Raw genomic sequence first — 7,034 nt, forward strand, 5'->3', positions numbered from 1 at the left:
TGTACTATATGTATTTACTGTATGTACTGTATGTATTTCCTGTATGTATTTATTGTATGTATTTACTGTATGTACTGTATGTATTTACTGTATGTAGTGTATGTATTTACTGTATGTACTGTATGTATTTACTGTATGTACTGTATGTATTTCCTGTATGTATTTATTGTGTGTATTTACTGTATGTACTGTATGTATTTACTGTATGTAGTGTATGTATTTACTGTATGTAGTGTATGTATTTCCTGTATGTACTGTATGTATTTACTGTATTTACTGTATGTACTGTATGTATTTACTGTATGTACTGTATGTATTTCCTGTATGTATTTATTGTGTGTATTTACTGTATGTACTGTATGTATTTACTGTATGTAGTGTATGTATTTACTGTATGTAGTGTATGTATTTCCTGTATGTACTGTATGTATTTACTGTATTTACTGTATGTACTGTATGTATTTACTGTATGTACTGTATGTATTTCCTGTATGTATTTATTGTGTGTATTTACTGTATGTACTGTATGTATTTACTGTATGTAGTGTATGTATTTACTGTATGTAGTGTATGTATTTCCTGTATGTACTGTATGTATTTACTGTATTTACTGTATGTACTGTATGTATTCACTGTATTTCATGTATTTACTGTATGTACTGTATGTATTTACTGTATTTCATGTATGTACTGTATGTATTTACTGTATGTATTTACTGTATGTATTTACTGTGTGTATTTACTGTGTATATTTACTGTATGTATTTACTGTGTGTATTTACTGTGTATATTTACTGTGTGTATGCAGTGTATGTATTTACTGTATGTATTTACTGTATTTACTGTATATATTTACTGTATATATTTACTGTATGTATTTACTGTATTTACTGTATGTATTTACTGTGTGTATTTACTGTATATGTTTACTGTATTTACTGTATGTATTTACTGTATGTATTTACTGTATGTATTTACTGTGTGTATGTAGTGTATGTATTTACTGTATATATTTACTGTATTTACTGTATATATTTACTCTATGTATTTACTATATTTATGTACTGTATGTACACTGCCATTCAAATTTTGGGGTCCCGTAGAAATACATGAAATTAGTTGCAAAATGAATTGGAAATATGTAGGAAATATAGACATTGACAAGGTTATAAATCATGATTTTTAATGAAATAATATTTGTGTCCTTCAAACTTTCCTTTCGTCAAAGAATCCTCCATTTGCAGCAATTACAGCCTTGCAGACCTTTGGCATTCTAGTTGTTAATTGGTTGAGGTTATCTGAAGAGATTTCACCCCCATGCTTCCTGAAGCTCCTCCCACAAGATGGATTGGCTTGATGGACACTTCTTACGTACCATACGGTCAAGCTGCTCCCACAACAGCTCAATAAGGTTGAGATCCGGTGACTGTGCTGGCCACTCCAATATAGACAGAATACCAGCTGACTGCTTCTTCCCTAAATAGTTATTGCATAGTTTGGAGCTGTGCTTTGGGTCATTGTCCTGTTGTAGGAGGAAATTGGCTCCAATTATGCGCTGTCCACAGGGTATGGCATGGAGTTGCAAAATGGAGTGATAGCCTTCCTTTTTCAAGATCCCTTTTACCCTGTACAAATCTCCCACTTTACCACCACCAAAGCCCCCCCCCAGACCATCACATTGCCTCCACCTCCACCAGACCATCACATTGCCTCCACCAAAGCCCCCCCAGACCATCACATTGCCTCCACCTCCACCAGACCATCACATTGCCTCCACCTCCACCAGACCATCACATTGCCTCCACCTCCACCAGACCATCACATTGCCTCCACCTCCACCAGACCATCACATTGCCTCCACCTCCACCAGACCATCACATTGCCTCCACCTCCACCAGACCATCACATTGCCTCCACCTCCACCAGACCATCACATTGCCTCCACCTCCACCAGACCATCACATTGCCTCCACCTCCACCAGATCATCACATTGCCTCCACCTCCACCAGACCATCACATTGCTTCCACCTCCACCAGACCATCACATTGCCTCTACCTCGACCAGACCATCACATTGCCTCCACCTCCACCAGACCATCACATTGCCTCCACCTCCACCAGACCATCACATTGCCTCCACCTCCACCAGACCATCACATTGCCTCCACCTCCACCAGATCATCACATTGCCTCCACCTCCACCAGACCATCACATTGCCTCCACCTCCACCAGACCATCACATTGCCTCCACCTCCACCAGATCATCACATTGCCTCCACCATGCTTGACAGATGGTTCACTCCTCCAGCATCTTTTCATTTTTTCTGCGTCTCAAGAATGTTCTTCTTTGGTATCCGAACACCTCAAACTTAGATTTGTCTGTCCATAACACTTTTTTCCAATCTTCTTCTGTCCAGTGTCTGTGTTCTTTTGCCCATCTTAATCTTTTCTTTTTATCGGCCAGTCTGAGATGGGGCTTTTTCTTTGCAACTCTGGCTAGAAGGCCAGCATCCTGGAGTCGCCTCTTCACTGTTGACGTTGAGACTGGTGTTTTGCGGGTACTATTTAATGAAGCTGCCAGTTGAGGACTTGTGAGGCGTTTGTTTCTCAAACAAGACACTCTAATGTACTTGTCCTCTTGCTCAGTTGTGCACCGGGGCCTCCCACTCCTCTTTCTATTCTGGTTAGAGACAGTTTGCGCTGTTCTGTGAATGGAGTAGTACACAGCGTTGTACGAAATCTTCAGTTTCTTCGCATTTTCTCACATGGAATAGCCTTCATTTCTCAGAACAAGAATAGACTGATTAGTTTCAGAAGAAAGTTCTTTGTTTCTGGCCATTTTGAGCCTGTAATCGAACTCACAAACACTGATGCTCCAGATACTCAACTAGTTTAAAGGCCAGTTTTATTGCTTCTTTAATCAGCACAACAGTTTTCAGCTGTGCTAACATAATTGCAAAAGGGTTTTCTAATGATCAATCAGCCTTTTAAATGATAAACTTGGATTAGCTAACACAGTGTGCCATTAGAACACAGGAGTGATGTTTGCTGATAATGGGGCTCTGTACGCCTAAGTAGATATTCCATTAAAAATCTGCAGTTTCCAGCTACAATAGTAATTTACATTAACATTAACAATGTCTACACTGTATTTCTGATCAATTTGATGTTATTTTAATGGACAAAAAAAATGCGCATTTCTTTCAAAAACAAGGACATTTCTAAGTGACCCTAAACTTTCGAACGGCAGTGTATATGTTCGCATGTCTGTCCTTGTACATTACATGGTAATGGTTCATGCTCGTATATGGATGGATTGAACTGTGCAATAAAGTCCTATGGCTCCAGCATGTACTGCTATCATCTGTGCATAACTGTGTTACAGAATGGACTGAGGTGGATAACTGTGTTACAGAATGGACTGAGGTGGATAACTGTGTTACAGAATGGACTGAGGTGGATAACTGTGTTACAGAATGGACTGAGGTGGATAACTGTGTTACAGAACGGACTGAGGTGCATAACTGTGTTACAGAATGGACTGAGGTGCATAACTGTGTTACAGAACGGACTGAGGTGTGTAACTGTGTTACAGAATGGACTGAGGTGGATAACTGTGTTACAGAATGGACTGAGGTGGATAACTGTGTTACAGAATGGACTGAGGTGGATAACTGTGTTACAGAATGGACTGAGGTGGATAACTGTGTTACAGAATGGACTGAGGTGGATAACTGTGTTACAGAATGGACTGAGGTGGATAACTGTGTTACAGAATGGACTGAGGTGCATAACTGTGTTACAGAACGGACTGAGGTGTGTAACTGTGTTACAGAATGGACTGAGGTGCATAACTGTGTTACAGAACGGACTGAGGTGTGTAACTGTGTTACAGAATGGACTGAGGTGCATAACTGTGTTACAGAATGGACTGAGGTGTGTAACTGACTACTAATACGGAAGTGGTATACAATTGCCAGCATTCCAGGGTCTGCTCATCAAATAGATAGGAACGGAATGGACCTGAATGTTGTGGAATGGAATAGAATGTAGTGGGATGGAATGTTATGGAATAGAATGTAGTGGGATGGAATGTTATGGAATAGAATGTAGTGGGATGGAATGTTATGGAATAGAATGTAGTGGGATGGAATGTTATGGAATAGAATGTAGTGGGATGGAATGTTATGGAATAGAATGTAATGGGATGGAATGTTATGGAATAGAATGAAATGTTTTGTAATGGAATATTATTTTTACATTTGATTATTTAACCTTTATTTAACTATGAAGTCAGGTAAGAACAAATTTGAATTTACAGTACAATTAAAATTAAATAAATAAAAATAGGACATGGTACAAACATTATTGGGCACAGACCACAGTAGAAAGTGCAAGAAGGTAGAGACAACAAAACATCACTCGAAGCAGCCACAACTGTCAGTAAGAGTGTCCATGATTGTCTTTGAATGAAGAGATGGAGATAAATCGGTCCTGTTTGAGTGTTTTTTGCAGCTCGTTCCAGTCGCTAGCTGCAGTGAACTGAAAAGAGAAGCGACCCAGGGATGTGTGTTTTGGGAACCTTTAACAGAATGTGACTGATAAAATGGGGGTTGTATGTGGAGGATGAGGGCTGTAGTAGATATCTCAGACAGGGGGGAGTGAGGCCTATGCGGTGGGAATGGAATTGATTCTTATGGAATAGAATGGAATGGAATGTTATGTAGTGGAATGGAATGTTGTGGAATAGAATGGAATGTTATGGAATGGAATAGAATGTAGTGGAATGGAATGTTGTGGAATAGAATGGAATGGAATGTTATGGAGTGGAATGGAATGGAATGTTGTGGAATAGAATGGAATGGAATGTTATGTAGTGGAATGGAATGTTGTGGAATAGAATGGAATGGAATGTTATGGAGTGGAATGGAATTGAATGTTGTGGAATAGAATGGAATGGAATGTTATGTAGTGGAATGGAATGGTGTGGAATAGAATGGAATGTTATGGAATGGAATGGAATTGAATGTAGTGGAATGGTATGTTATGGAATAGAATGGAATGTTATGGAATGGAATAGAATGTCGTGGAATGGTATGTTGTGGAATAGAATGGAATGTTATGGAATGGAATAGAATGGAATGTTATGGAATGGAATAGAATGTAGTGGAATGGTATGTTGTGGAATAGAATGGAATGTTATGGAATAGAATGGAATGTTATGGAATGGAATAGAATGTAGTGGAATGGTATGTTGTGGAATAGAATCGAATGTTATGGAATGGAATAGAATGGAATGTTATGGAATGGAATATAATGTAGTGGAATGGTATGTTGTGGAATAGAATGGAATGTTGTGGAATAGAATGGAATGTTATGGAATGGAATAGAATGTAGTGGAATGGTGTGGAATGCTATGGAATGGAATAGAATGTAGTGGAAAGGTATGGAATGAGAAAGTCCTCCAGTACAGGGTGCACATTCCATTCTATTTGATTAGAGCCTCTTGAAACAGCTCTTCCTCATCTCGTCAAGACATTCTCAGAACTTGCTGAGACATGACGGTGCACACCAGAAACAAGCCCTGAAGCCTAATTGTAATATGCAGTTAAACGTGAAACGTATCATTGTGAAAGAGAGACAGTGGGTCAGATTCTGAACAGCAAAGACGTTGCCATGGTGGCAGTGTTTGACTGACAGCTGAGACCCAGCCTGTATCTGACGGGTCACTAGTCATTCAGCCTAAGGAGCTGTGCATACTCTCTCTCTCTCTCTCTCTCTCTCTCTCTCTCTCTCTCTCTCTCTCTCTCTCTCTCTCTCTGAGGCGGAAGGGGGAAAAGGATGAGGAGGGAGGAGAAGAGGATGAGGAGGGAGGGAAAATATAATGAGGAAGGAGGAGAAGAAGATGAGGAGGGAGGGAAGGGGGAAAAGGATGAGGAGGGAGGGAGGGAGACAAGGATGAGGAGGGAGGAGAAGAGGATGAGGAGGGAGGGAGGAGAAGAGGATGCGGAGGGAGGAGAAGAGGATGAGGAGGGAGGGAGGGAGAAAAGGATGAGGAGGGAGGAGAAGAGGATGAGGAGGGAGGGAGGAGAAGAGGATGCGGAGGGAGGGAGGAGAAGAGGATGAGGAGGGAGGGAGGAGAAGAGGATGCGGAGGGAGGAGAAGAGGATGAGGAGGGAGGAGAAGAGGATGGGGAGGGAGGAGAAGGAAAAGGTGCAAAGCAAGACAGAGGAGATTATTATTATTATTATATTTATAAATTATTATAATTATTGGAGAGGACAAGAAGAACAAGGGAAAGTTCAGCCTTGACAGACAAGAGTGTGAGTTAGATTGGAGTGAGTGACACGGTGAGAGAGATAGTCAGTGACATGGTGAGAGAGATAGTCAGTGACATGGTGATAGATATAGTCAGTGACATGGTGAGAGAGATAGTCAGTGACATGGTGATAGATATAGTCAGTGACATGGTGAGAGAGATAGTCAGTGACATGGTGATAGATATAGTCAGTGACATGGTGAGAGAGATAGTCAGTGACATGGTGATAGATATAGTCAGTGACATGGTGAGAGAGATAGTCAGTGAGACAGAGGGTGAGAAGGGGGAGACAGAGGGGGAGAGATGGGAGACAGAGTGGGAGAGGGGGAGACAGAGTGGGAGAGGGGGAGACAGAGTGGGAGAGGGGGAGACAGAGTGGGAGAGGGGGAGACAGAGTGGGAGAGCGGGAGACAGAGTGGGAGAGGGTGAGAAGGGGGAGACAGAGGGTGAGAAGGGTGAGACCGAGGGTGAGAAGGGTGAGACCGAAGGTGAGAAGGTGGAGAGAGAGGATGAGTGGGAGTGGGGAAGACAGGAGGATGAGAGGAGAGGAGACAGAGGGGGAGAGATGGGAGACAGAGGGTGAGAAGGGAGAGACAGAGGGGGAGAAGGGGGAGACAGAGGGTGAGACAGGGAGGACAGAGGGGGAGACAGAGGGTGAAAAGGGAGAGACAGAGAGGGAGAGGAGGGAGGCAGAGGGTGAGAAGTGGGAGACA

General features: G+C 41.8%; 1 protein-coding gene across 3 annotated transcripts in view; it reads right to left on the minus strand.

Annotated features, from left to right (window-relative positions):
• Positions 1 to 7,034, minus strand: part of LOC135509537 (cell adhesion molecule 3-like) — a 130,072-nt gene that overhangs the window by 31,786 nt on the left and 91,252 nt on the right. The window lies entirely within an intron of this gene.

The sequence above is a fragment of the Oncorhynchus masou genome, chromosome 3 (genome assembly GCF_036934945.1).
Source record: "Oncorhynchus masou masou isolate Uvic2021 chromosome 3, UVic_Omas_1.1, whole genome shotgun sequence".
Taxonomy (NCBI): Eukaryota; Metazoa; Chordata; class Actinopteri; order Salmoniformes; family Salmonidae; genus Oncorhynchus; species Oncorhynchus masou.